Genomic DNA, 14521 nt, shown 5'->3' with positions numbered 1-14521 from the left:
AAGTTGGTAGCACTATGTACTTCCGTTAGCCTATGTATTCTCAAGTTATAATCATATGGAATGTTCAGAGGCAGAGCTTCGGGAAAATAGGCGGTGCTTGTTGTGCTCAGTTGCCTTGTAATGTCAGTGCAGTGGCCTTCGGTATTGTAGTACAGCTGACCTGTGATGTCAGACAGCTGCCTATGTTATGTCAGGCCAGTTGCACTAGGGGATTGTCGTACAGGTTCAGCCTTGTAAGTAGTACCAGTACTATGGTTAATGTCAGCTAACAGGAGCTCATGGGAATGTCGAAAATCGGCTGCATATAGGGAATATCAGTACGGTTGACCCTATCAGTAATGTCAGTTACGTAGCCAGGTACTGTTCAGTACAGTTGCTCAATGGGAATGATCAGTACAGTTTGCACTATGAGAAATGTCAAGCCAGGTTTCCTATTAGGTAAATGTCAGTAGTGCTTGATGTCAGTACACAGTTGCCTATCGGGATTGTCAAGTACAGGTGCACCATCATGGAGCAATGTTTCAGTACACAAGCTGCCTACCGTATCGGTTAATGTAGTACGTTGGCCTGATGGAATGTTTTCACGACGCGTAGCTCTATCGGTAATGTCCGCAGTAGTCTATGGTATTAGTCAGTTACAGTAGACCTATTGGTAACTGTCCAGTCAGTAGCTATGGGAACGTCAGTACCGTAAGTCTGCTAGTCGGGAAATGTCAGTTCAATAGTCTATCAGTAATGTCAGGACGGTGTTATGGTAATGTCAGGACAGTACTTATGGGAAATGTCGCTACAGTAGTCTATGGTTGTCCAGTACATTGCCTATGGGAATTGCAAGGAACGGTAGCTAATCAGGTCGTAATGTCCGATACAGTTCGCTTGGTCGGCTAATGCTCAGTACAGTTGCGCTATGTAATGTCAGCAGGCAGCAGGCCTATCAAGGTATAGTTCGAGCTACAGTTGGCCTTATAGTAATGTCGCATCAGCGATTGACTATGGTAGGTAATGTCAGCTACAGTGCCTATGGTAACTGTCAGCAGGCAGCAGCCGTAAGCGAAATTCAGACAGTTTGAACCTATGGTTGGTAATGTCAGTAATCTATATGGTAATAGTTCAATACACGTGGCCTCATGGTAAATGTCAGTTCACCAGTTGCTCTCGTAAATGTGGACAGTAGTCTTTGGTCAATGTCAGTACGCAGTACTCAGTCCTATAAGGATAATGTCAGTACAGTTGCACTATGGTAATTGTCAAGCGATGGTTAGCCTGCATGGTACAATGTCAGCCTGACAGTTGTCTATGCGGTAAATGTCAGCGGCGCAGCGCTATAGGAAATGATCAGCTACAGTTGCCCCTTGGATAATGTCACAGCGACAGTAAGACCTATGGTAATGTCGCAGTCAGTTGCCTATGGTTAATAGTCAGTTATACACAGTAAGTCATATCGGTAAATGTCAAGTCACAGTTGCACTTTGTAATGTCAGGCGGTAGCTATCTGTACCTGTCAGTACCAGTTGCCTTATCGGGTAATGTAGAGGAGCGCCCTATGGTAAATGTCCAGTACCAGTTGCCTATAGGTAATGTCAGACGAGCACAGCCTATGGTAATGTCAGTACGTATGCCCTATGGTTAATTTGTCAGTTGCAGTTGCCTATCGGTAATGCTCGTACAGTAGCCTATGGTAATGCAGGACAGTAGCCTATGGGATATCAGTTCGGTAGCCTATGTAAATGTCAGTACAGTTGCCATTGTATGTCAGACTGCACGTTTGCCTGATCGGTAGTCAGTACAGTAGCCTATCCGGTAATGTTCAGGACAGTGCCTATGCGATACTGTCAGGCAGTTGCACCTTAGGGGAATGTCAGTCCAGTAGCTAGGTAATGTTCCAGTACAGTGCCTATGGTCAATGTTCACGTACAGCCTACGGGGCCTATGGGACATGTCCAGATGGTAGCATATGGGAGATCAGTAACGGTTGCCTAATGTATAATGTCAGGTACAGTACCTATCGGGATAATGTCAAAGTACAGTATGACCATATCGGGAATGTTCAGTACAGATTGCCCTATAGAGAATGTCAAGACGGTCGCCTTGGTAGTCAGTCAGTAATAGTAAGCACTATCGGCATGTCAGTACCGTTGAGCCTATGGGAATGTCAGTACGCAAGCTTGCAAACATTAATGAAGAAATGTCAGTACAGCTAGCTATGAAGGTATGTCAGCTAACCGATTTAGCACATATCCGGGAATGTCAAGCAGGTAGGAATTATGGTTATGTCAGGACAGTAGTCTATAGAAATGTACCCTAGTAACGTAGCTTGTAATGTTCCAGTTACGTAAGCACCTCATGAGGACAAGTAACGCTAAAGACTCGTGCATATGGGAATTCCAAGTTACGTACGTCCTATCAGGTCAATGCAGACGCGGTGTACTTAGCTAATGTCGGACCGTAGCTAATGGGAATAGTCACCAGTATACAGTAGTCTATATCCGGTAATGCAGTAACACGTTGCGCTATAAGGGAACTGTCAGACGGCTATATAGCTATACGGTTGGTAATTGTCAGTACACGTTGCCTGATGAGTGAGGTCAATGTCAAGTACAGTTGCACATATTGTACTGCTTCAGCGGCAGCAGCACCTCCGATTACGGTACAATGTCCAGTACAGTTTGCCCTTATGGTGAGTCAGTACAGTGCCCATAATAACGGTTGTAATGTCAGTAACGAGTTGCCTATGGTAATGTCAGCAGGCAGAGCCTATGGAGAATGTCAGTACAGTGCCATATGCTGGTGAATGTCAGTTACAGTTAGCCTAATAGGTAAATGTTCAGTACAGTTGCTATCGTAACATGTCAGCTACAGTTGCCCTATGTGTATGTCAGAGCAGTAGTCATATACCGGTAATGTCAGTACATTTGTACATATGGTAATGTCCTACAGTTTGCCTTATGAGGTATATGTCAGCGAGTCGATAGCCCTATGTAATTGTCAGTCAGTTGTCTATGGTATGTAGTGGCAGCAGCCTATGGTAAATGTCAAGTACAGTTGCCATTGTAATGTCAGACGCGGTAGCCTATCAGGTCCAATGTCAGTTACAGTTAGCATAATGGTAATGTCCCAGCTCGCTAGTCTATTTGCGTAAATGTCCAGTACAGTTGCCTATGGTAATGGTCAGTAGCAGTTGCCTATGATGCAGATGATATGTCAGTACAGTAGCCTATGGTAATGTCAGTACAGCTTAGCCTATGGTAATGTCAGTAGGCCAGTTGCCTATGGTTGTCAGTACAGTTAGCTATTGTAATGTCAGTAACAGTAGCCAATATGCGTCACATGTCAGACAGTAGCCTATGGAATGTCAGAATGAGACCATCTATTGCCTTGGAATGTCAGTACAGTAGCCTATGGAATGTCCAGTACAGTCTGCCGTATGGTGTAATGTCAAGGCTCAGTTGCCTATGGAATGTCAAGAACGGTAGCCTATGAGTATGTCAGTACAGTAGGCCTATGGGAATGTCAGATACAGTGTGCCTATGGGAATGTCAGTACAGTCTGCCTATGGAATGTCAGTCAGTAGCCTATGGTAATGTCAGTACAGTTGCCTCAATGGAATGTCAAGACAGGTAGCCAATGTATGTCAGGAGTAAGTCATGTAATGTCATACAGTAGCCTATGGTAATGTCAAGACAGTAGCCTATGTTGGAACGTACAGCATACAAGTAGTGTATTTGGGATGCCCCAGTAAGTTCAGTCTTCGGTAATGTAGGGACGTAGCTAGGTAATGGTCCATTTGAATAGGACAGTAAGCCTATGGATGAGTACAAGTCAGTCAGACGGTTAGTCTATGGTGTAATTTATCGTTGCTATTGCGTAATTCAGCGTTGCCTATTCGGTATTCAGGCAGCTAGCCTTAGTGGTAATGTCGTACAGTTGCATATCGTGTAAGGTTCAAGTACAGCTTGCCACTGATGAGTTTAATGTAGGTACAGTTGCTTATGTCAGCCAGCTTGGCAGTAGTTTTGCCGTGTATATGTTCGTACAGTTGCCATATGGTTAATGGGGTCAGCTACAGTTGCCTCAGGTCGTATGCTCAGTCTTACAGTTTGCCTATGTAATGTCAGGGAAGAGTCATTGGAATGTCAACATGCCTATGTCATATGTCATCAGATGTAGCGGTATATGTCAGTACAGTTGCCTTATGGTTGCACATAGGTAATGTCAGTACAGTTGCCTATGCGTAAGTCGTGACGTATGCCATATGTTAAATGTCAGTACAGTGCTATGGTAATGTCAGTTACAGTAGTCTATGGTTTAATGTTCAGCTACAGTTGCATATAGGTTAATGGTCAGGATGGTAGCCTATCGGTAATGTCCAGTACAGTTTGTCTATCGGTAATGTCAGGGCAGCAGCCTACTGGTAATGTCCAGTACAGCTGCCTATGGGTAATGTCAGGACGGAGCCTATTGTTAAGTAGATGTTGCGCATGGTAATTCAGTACGTAGCCTATGGTAATGTCAGTATACCAGTGTATGCTTATGGTAACTGTACAGGCTAGCCAGCACGGGAGTCAGTAAGTCAGTACATTGAACATTGGATAATGTCAGCGGCAGCAGCTATGGGTAATGTCAGTACAGTTGACTATGTAATGGTCAGGCGCAGCATCCTAATCGTAATGTCAGTACAGTTGCTATGAGTGTCAGGATCGGTACCGTATGGCAATGTTCAGTTACAGTTACCTTGGTATGTCAGTACAGTTGCCTATGGTAATGTCAGACGGCTAGCACTATATGGTAATGTCCAGTTACAGTGTTCCATGGTAAATGTCATGGCAGCAGCCTATTGTAAGTCGTACAGTTGCCTATCGGTAATGTTCAGGACGGTATAGCCTCATGGTAATGTAGTACAGTTGCCTATGTAATGTCGTACAGAGTGGCCTATGGTTTAATGTCAGGCAGCAAGCCTTATGGTAATGTCAGTCAGCTTTGCCTAATTGGTAATCGGACGCGAACGGTACGCCTATGGTATGTCCAGTACAGCTGCCTATAGGTAAATCAGGACAGTAAGTTCTATGAAGTCAGGGCATATGGTATCAAGTACAGTTGCCTATGGTAATGTCAGGACGAGCAGCTATGTAATGTCAGTACAGTGGCCATTGTCGTACAGGTGCCTATGGTAATGTCAGGACGGTAGCTTCTGGTATGATCAGCTACAGCTGCCTCATGCGTATGTCAGGACGGTAGCCTATGAAGTCTAACTCCTATGTATGTCAACAGTAGCTAGTAATGTGTAGTAGCCTATGGAACTGTCAATACAGTTGCCTATGGGAGTGTCAAGATAGGTAGCCTATGGTAATGTCAGAACATTAAGCCTATCGTAAATGTCATAAGACAGTAGCCTATGGGAATGTCAGGACGTAGCCTATGGGAATCCATCGTAACGGCTAGCCTATGGTAATGTCAGTACAGTTGCCTATAATGGGTAATGTCCAGTTGCAGGTTGCCTCATGGTTAATGTCAGTATACAGTAAGCCTAATTGGTATTCACGTACAGTAGCCTATGGGAATGTTCAAAATGGTAGCCTATGGGAATATCAGTACGGTTGCCTATTGGGTAATGTCAGTACACTAGCCTATGGGAATGTAGTCCTACAGTTGCTTATGTAATGTCAGTACAGTAGGCCTATGGTAAATGTCAGTACAGCTGCCTATGGTAATGTCAGGACAGTAGCCTATGGTAATGTCCAGTACAGTAGCAGGATGGTAATGTTAGTACACTGCCTGTGGGAATGTCAGGACGTGTTAAGCCTATGGATAATGTAAGGTAACTAGCTATGTATGTAGTACAGTTGACCTATGGGTAATGTCAGTACAGTGCCTATGAATGTCACGTACAGTTGCCAGTATGTAATGTCAGTACTTTGCTTATGGGCAATGTCGTACGTGCCTATGGTAATGTTCCGTACAGCTGCCTATTGGTAATGGTCACAGTACAGTTGCATTGGTATCGGTAATGTCAGTACAGTTGCTATGGTAATGTCAGTCCAGTGCTTAATCTAATTAGGAACAGTAAGCCTCATGGAATGTCAGTACACTAGCCTGTGGGATGTCAGTACAGCTGCCTATGCTTATGTCAGTTACAGTTGCCATGGTAATTCAGTACGGTGTGCCTATGTAATGTCAGGTCGGTAGCCTTATGGTAATGTACAGATACAGTAGCCTGCTTCCGGTAATTCCAGTACAGTCTGCCATATGGATGTCCAGAACCGTAGCATGGGACAATGTCCAGCAAGACAGTAGCCTATGGTAATGTCAGTACACTAGCCTATGGTAATGTCAGTACAGTTGCCTATGGTAATGTCAGTACAGTAGCCTATCAGAATGTCAGGACGGTAGCCTATAGTAATGTCAGAACTGTAGCCAATGTAATGTCAGGATGGTAGCCTATGGTAATGTCAGTACAGTAGCCTATGGTACTGTAATGTCAGTACAGTAGCATATGCTTCAGAGGGAAAGGTTGCCTAAATACGCACACACACTGGCAAAGATTTTCAGCTTGCAGGCAGACAGTGGAATACATTTCTGAGTGACAGTGAGGGCTTTGCGTAGGCGTTTTGTCACGTTTTTTTTGTGGAACTAMAAAGAAATGCTAGATAAAATAGAAAAAATAACAGTTCTGTTCCAAAATACTATGAATGACTTTCATTCCCGGTTCCTTGAAAAATGTCGTTATTTTCCTGTTTTTGGGCACTGTTGCCTGAACCGGGCCCAACCCCTGGTCAAAGTAGTGCACTATATAGGTAATAGGGTGCCATTTGGGACACCATCAKTATTTCTCTGTCCTGTCTAAACGGGTCACTGTCCCATAATGGAGGGAAGGTAATTACATTGCTATCATCTCTCAAGATTTAATGTCCTCTGTACAGTAGGTGACTCACAAGTGCTGACACATTTTTGTCCTATTCAAGGATTWTTCTTTATTTGTACTATTTTCTACATTGTAGAATAATAGTGAAGACATCAAAACTATGAAATAACACAAATGGAATCATGTAGTAACAAAAAACAGTGTGAAACAAATCAAAATCAAAATATATTTTATATTTGAGATTCTTCAAAGTAGCCACCCTTTGTCTTGATGACAGCTTTGCACACTCTTGGCATTCTCTCAACCTGCTTCATGAGGAATACTTTTCCAACAGTCTTGAAGGAGTTCCCACATATGCTGAGCACTTGTTGGCTGCTTTTCCTTCACTCTGTGGTCCAACTCATTCCAAACCATCTCAATTTGGTTGAGGTCGGGCGATTGTGGAGGCCAGGACATCTGATGCAGCACTCCATCACTCCCCTTCTTGGTCAAATAGCCCTTACACAGCCTGGAGGTGTGTTTTGGGTCATTGTCCTGTTGAAAAACAAATGATATTCCCACTAAGCGCAAACCAGATGGGATAGCGTATCGCTGCAGAATGCTTTGGTAGCCATTCTGGTTAAGTGTCACAGACAGTGTCACCAGCAAAGCACCCCCACACCATCACACCTCCTCATCCGTGCTTCATGGTGAGAACCACACATGCAGAGATAATCCTTTCACCTACTCTGTGTCTCACGAAGACACAGCGTTTGGAACCAAAAATCTCAGATTTCCACCGGTCTGATGTCCATTGCTCGTGTTTCTTGGCCCAAGCAAGTCTCTTCTTCTCATTGGTGTCCCTAGTAGTGGTTTCTTTGCAGAAATTTGACCATGAAGGCCTGATTCACGCAGTCTCCTCCGAACAGTTGATGTTGAGATGTGTCTGTTACTTGAAGTCTGTGAAGCATTTATTTGGGCTGCAATCTGAGGCTGGTAACTCTAATGAACTTATCCTCTGCATCAGTGGTAACTCCGGGTCTTCCTTTCCTGTGGCGGTCCTCATGAGAGCCAGTTTCATCATAGCGGTTGATGGTTTTTGCGACTGCACTTGAAGAAACTTGAAAAGTTCTTGAAATGTTCCGGATTGACTGACCTTCATGTCTTAAAGTAYTAATGGACTGTCGTTTCTCTTTGCTTATTTGAGCTGTTCTTGCCATAATATGGACTTGGTATTTTACCAAATAGGGCTATCTTCTGTATACCACCCCTACCTTGTCACATCACAACTGATTGGCTCAAATGCATTAAATCAAATGCATTAACAAGCAAAGGAATATCCACAAATTAACTTTTAACAAGGAAAACCTGTTAATTGAAATGCATTCCAGCTGACTACCTCATGAAMCTGGTTAAGAGAATGCCAAGAGTGTGCAATGCTGTCATCAAGGCTACTTTGAAGAATCTAAAATCTAAAATATATTTTGATTTGTTGAACACTTTTTTGGTTACTACATGATTCCATGTGTTACTTCATAGTTTTGATATCTTCACTATTATTCTACAATGTATAACATATTAAAAATAAAGAAAAGCCCTTGAATGAGTTGGTGTGTCCAAACCTCAGAAACTTTTGGTACTGTATGTGCAACAAAGGGCAACTAACCAAAGGGGCCTCGATGATCACCAAGAAAAGACAGGGAGAGAGGGGAATAAAAGACACTGCAGATGAAATGTGAAACGAAGACAATCGCGGAGGCTATGATGCTATCCTCTATTCCCTCGGTTAGGGTTAGGGTTAGGGTTAGAATAAGGGTTTGGGTAAGGGTTAAGTTTAGGTTTAGGATAAAGGTTAGGGTTGGAGCTATGGTTAGGGTTATTAAATAGTTAGTTGAAATGTTACTGATAGTCTGTAGAAAGTCTGTAGCGCATCTACAGATGGACTATCCAAATAAAGTGTTACCCAATTAAGTACCTTACTGTGGTTGTTTTAAAATAAAATGGTAAAAATTTTACAAAAATAGCTTCTTTGCAAAGAGCAATTTCTCCATTAAGAATTTTGCTAGGACTGTCTAGGAGTGGTCTGATTGGGGAGTAAAAATCTGAAAACAAGCTGTTATTGGCAGAGTGGTTTGAAGCTATGAAAATCATATTTTTGACTGCCCTGGGCCTTAAACCAAGAAGAGGGAGGYAACAAACACTTGATCCCAGATCCAGACCATAGGAGGGAGGAGGAAGGAGGCCCCTTGCTTGACCGGTAGCCATATTTGACCTCTGGTTTACTCAGGATGCGTCGAGAATGGCAACCTATCCACTATATAGTCCACTGCTTTTGACCAGGGCTCTAGGGAATAGGGTGCCATTAAGGATGCACATTCACTGTGATTCAGCAGAGGGGCAGTTGGTTCAAACCTCAAACCACCTCCTGTTTGTCAGATCCCTCAGTCATGACTCATCTCAGACCAAAAAAATGAACTCTCTAAGCAGCAAAGAGAGAAAATAAAATACATCCACACCACTTTGATTGCTGTGATTGGACTGTCTGTAAATATAATGTTAAGGCCTGGTGTAGTGAGTGGAGAGAGAGAGTGGCTGCCTCATGAGTGGATGRTGGTGAAACAGGGAAATGTAATGCGCCTTGAGAGGTTTAGTGTTGGTGAGTGACATCCCCCCCCCCACCTCCATCTCCACAGACACTTGATCAGGTCGGGACATGCAGAAAGAAGCCAGGCTAACTAATCTGAAGGACTCAGGGCAAGGTGGAAGCAGAACAGCAACAGCAGGGCTTGACACAAACAGAGAGCCCAACCAGGATACTATCACACAATTACAGCTCATTAGACAGATGGCGGGAGGCGGGCGCATATCTTCAACTGTCTTCCCCCCACCAAAGTTGGGGGCAGGGTGCGACAAGAAGGGAGAAGAGAGGAGAGAGAGAAAGAAAGAAGATAGAAGAGCAAGTGAGCTAGCGATACCACCTAGTGTGACTGCTGTCGCTAATGCAGGGGGGTCTTCTCTCCGCCAACACAAGGGCACAGTGCTCAGCGCTAATCTGACAGTAAGGATACAGGATCTTTGTCTGCCGTTTGAGCAGGCTACTCTGAGAACCTGCGCATTTACATGTATCTCTCTCTGAGTCAACCAGCCAGCCAGCTAYGGAGACCCAGTGAGAGCCTACAGAATGTTGTCTGTGTGTTTATAGTAGCTGGATTTAACCCTCGAGACCCAAACAATTAACCACTGGCTGCCCTGTATTTTCAATGTCTCATCTCAGGTGCAGGATGTATCAACAAGTGGACAGCAGTAATGTTCTGCCAGTTTGTATAGAAACATAGCAGTATTCTGAAGAATAAAGACAGGGACAGCGTGTAAAGTCAGAGCTGAGCATCCTCGTAGTAAAGTGTTAGGGTCATGTCCTCCCCAGTGTCTCGTCAGGTACAGTAAACTACTGAAATACAAGAGGATTAGGAAGTACATTATCTCGTTTACTTCACACCATCAGGGGAGGTTTACTCCCCACCGTCAGGGGAGATTTACTCCACACCATCAGGGGAGGTTTACTCCAGACCGTCAGGGGAGGTTTACTCCACACCGTCAGGGGAGATTTACTCCACACCGTCAGGGGATGTTTACTCCACACCGTCAGGGGAGATTTACTCCACACCGTCAGGGGATGTTTACTCCACACCGTCAGGGGATGTTTACTCGCAGAAAACGTCTCATGTGTCCCAGTGTTTACTGGTGTCTTACTGTGGAAAAAACATTTTGTTCCTTTGCCATTCATACACATTAGCTGTCAAATTTACTGTAAATTACTTCTATTTCCCTCGTTTATTTATTGGCATAATTGCCTGGCTTAAAGTGAACACTTGGCTGTACTGCAGCGAGTCATTGTCCCTGTGCTTCTTCCTCCACCTCTCTTTTCTCTCCCACGAGGATAAATGACGATGGCAGCCAACCCTCCATACAGTACCTCCATCCATTAGCGCTGTGCTGTGACTCATCAACATCGAGGCTCCTCATCATGCGCCTTTCAATACAGAGGTTAATGTCAGGTTACTCAGCAGATCTGATATTAAAATGTCTAGCTTGTAGTCTCTCCAGAGGAGATCTCTCTTCTGGCTTGGCAGCGTGCCGTCCGGGGAAGCACTCAAATCAAATGTATTTATATAGCCCTTCTTACATCAGCTGATATCTCAAAGGGCTGTACAGAAACCCAGCCTAAAACCCCAAACAGCAAGCAATGCAGGTGTAGAAGCACCACTCCATTGTCATGCTATGCAATGTCCTTATTAGGATACATGACATTCAGGAATTCACTGAAGTACAGTTGCATGAATTAGCCGTCTCTACTACAGAGTGGAGCGGACAGAGGGAGGCCTCAGAGAGAGAGCTCAGTGAGGGAGACAGAGACTGGAAGACAGAGGGGGATGTCAGAGAGAGCGAGAGAGAGATAGCAATAGAGGGAGAAAGAAGGGGGGTGATAGTTTTCCACACTGTCTGTTTATGAAAGGATATTGGGCAGACTTCCTATAAACAGGGTTCTGTGAWGCACTCTTGCTATAATGTCCTGCTCTGTAATGGTACCGCCTCGTCACCAGTCCATAGAAACATAGCAGGCTTGGCCCACCCGGTKCASAAGCCCATATTAGCATAAAATGCCCCAGTTCTATCACCTTGATTAAATTGTCCCTTTGTGTTAACTCCTACAATAAGTGTTGCTAACATCCTGAAACGCTTCATACAGTATGTCAACGACTATCCAGTAATGACCAGGAAATGTGCTTTATATCCACCACCTTCGCTTTTTGTTCTCCCTTTCAAGTGTGGCTTTTTAGGTTGCAAGTGCAACCATCTTTCCCTCTTGCCCTTTTTTTTCCTCACACCTTCTCTCTCTCTCTCTCTGTCTCTCTCCCTCTCTTTCTCTCTCTCTCTCTCTCTCTCTCTTTCTTTCGCTGTCTTTCTCCGGATCCCTCACGTTTGCCTTCATTATGCGACTGTGCTGGTTGTAACACTGGTGTAATCACATGTGGTCGAGGGCATTGGTGGAAAAACTACCCAATTGTCATACTTGAGTAAAAGTAAAGATACCTTCATAGAAAATGACTCAATTAAAAATGAAAGTCACCCAGTAAAATACTACTTGAGTAAAAGTTTTAAATATACTTAAGTATCAAAAGTAAAAATCTATTCAAATTCCTTATGTTAAAAAAACCAAATGGCACTATTTTTTTTTATGTTTTTTTTTACAGATAGCCAGAGGTACACTCCAACACTCAGACATAATTTACTAACTAAGCATTTGTGTTTAGTGAGTCCACCAGATCAGAGGCAGTAGGGATGGCCAGGGATGTTCTCTTGATACGTGTGTGAATTGGACAGTTTTCCTGTTCTGCTAAGCATTAAAAATGTAACGAGTACTTTTGGATGTCAGGGAAAATGTATGGAGTAAAAAGTACTTTATTTTCTTCAGGAATGTAGTGAAGTAAAAGTAAAAGTAGTCAAAAATATAAATAGTAAATTAAAGATTTACAAGCTGGAAATAGATCCGGGGAACAGTCTAGGGAGTAGCCTAACATTAATATATTTGTTGTGTTATCAGGCAACCACAGAATTTCAAAAATACTATCCTTATAGSATTACAATTCATAAATGTTGTGTATTTAAACCACATTTAGAATAATACCTCCAACAAAATCGACACAACACATCCCAGTGATTTCACTCCTGCTATGAATAATTCATATTACCTAACATTTTCCCCTCTAGGCCTATATTTGCGTTTCCTCGTAAACACTGTCCGGTTGTTTTTCCAAACGGAAAAATCCACAAAGCAAATTTTTGTGGTTTGTGAGTTTGATTTCTGAGGAGGGAAAATCCTGTTTTACTAGCAGGGTGCCTGGCACCGAGCATGGGAGTGCAGAGCTGCCGACAGCCTCTACTGCTACGGTTCACACACAGACAGACAGACAGACAGACAGACAGACAGACAGACAGACAGACAGACAGACAGACAGACAGACAGACAGACAGAGAGAGAGAGAGAGAGAGAGAGAATAGAGAAGAGAGAGAGAGAGGAGAGAAGAAGAGAGAAGAGGAAGAGAGAGAGAGAGAACCATACATCTTGAGAACAGTGGTTACCTTTTAAACAGATCTGTAGCAATGAGGTTTGTAGTATGCTATATACCCAATGCATTATCACGGCATATTGGCTATTATATTTATAATTATTATTTATTATTTAAAAAATGAAGGTATATAATCACAATTGTAATAGATCATTTGTTGTATTAGTTTTGAGGCACAGCTGATTGAGCATAATAATTAGCTTTTTATTTTATTTTACTGGACTGATGGCCTGCATCTGATGGTCAGTCTGAGGGGGGGGGTAGCAGCGGTGAGGTTGCCTCTCACCTGACTCATCACCCCTCCGCTCCTCCTCCCTCCGTTGAGAAAAGGGAACACAGTCTTCCAGCGGATGGCGAAACTCAAGTCGCACTACATTATTTCTGCCTCTTGCACCAATTCATGTTGTTAATCCCATGTCCAGATAAAGTGAAATATTCCTCGATATAYAAATAAATAATAATAACTGCTAATAATAACAACGCAAGCTTATCCAAACACTTTGCTATAGTCATTCATTACAGCTGCAGCGCTGGTTGTAGCATTTTATGGCTTATAAAAGTGTTGAACAACGTGTTGACAGTGCTGAATAACAACTTAAACATGAACTTACTCATAAAAACAGCAGCGCTTTGCTGTATTTGTTGAGTCTCTCTCTAGTCAAAATCTTACAGCATCAATTTTGATGTGCGCTTAAGGCTTATTTTGACAGTCTATGGCTTCAGGGCACAGTGCAGACACYGTGATCTGAGCTATCTGATTGGCCAGCCGTAGGCCTGTAGGTGCACCTGATTTGCTCTCTGGGCCTGCTGGGTCAGCGGAGTAATAACTTCAGACATGAAATGGTTCAAAATGGGAACACTTTGCCTTCCCTGCACTAGGGCTGCTGAATCAAGTGCACCTACCGCCAACATCACGAAACAAATAAAAAAATAGGAACGCTTCATCGTTGTTTTTTTACCTAAATGTTTGGTGATCGACTAGGAATGCCTCGCGATCGACGGATAAAAAAATAGGAACGCTTCATCGTTGTTTTTTTACCTAAATGTTTGGTGATCGACTAGGAATGCCTCGCGATCGACGGGTTGGTGACCTAATGACCTAGTGACCTATTCATCTTGTGTTGTTACTCCCACAAATGGGCAGCAAAACAACCAGTAAACACTGGGCTCTTTCTCCCTGCTCATTAAAAACACACTGTGATGGCACGTTAAGTCTTGTACCGGGGTCTTTACATCGCTCAGGCAAAGAAAAGGTGCCGYTGGCACACACACAACAATGGCTATCCACCATTCAAAGTGGATAGCCTCGTAATTGCATTGTGAGCACACCTTGCTTTGTGTGTGGTTTGTGATGGTATTCATTGAGCAAGCATCTAACAGGGGAAATTCTTCATCAGAGACTGTTGTCAAACAGTGCTGTGTCCTACTGTTGCCTGAGCAAGGGGTGTGTCTCTCAAAAAAGAGCTTTCCTCTACACACACCAAACATAATGGTATTAAACAGCTAGCTAGCCTGGCTCCTTTCTCTTGTCTCTCACACCCTCTCTCTCTCACTC

At 43.4% G+C, this 14521-nt stretch overlaps 1 protein-coding gene across 1 annotated transcript in view; it reads left to right on the top strand.

Moving 5' to 3' along the window:
* Positions 1-14521, top strand: part of LOC111954617 (transcription regulator protein BACH2-like) — a 124604-nt gene that overhangs the window by 91841 nt on the left and 18242 nt on the right. The gene's annotated exons all lie outside the window — the stretch shown is intronic.

This window comes from Salvelinus sp. IW2-2015, linkage group LG28, assembly GCF_002910315.2.
Source record: "Salvelinus sp. IW2-2015 linkage group LG28, ASM291031v2, whole genome shotgun sequence".
NCBI classification, from domain to species: domain Eukaryota; kingdom Metazoa; phylum Chordata; class Actinopteri; order Salmoniformes; family Salmonidae; genus Salvelinus; species Salvelinus sp. IW2-2015.
The sequence above is the reverse complement of the archived record's forward strand: the minus strand, read 5'-3'. Positions and strand labels throughout refer to the sequence as shown.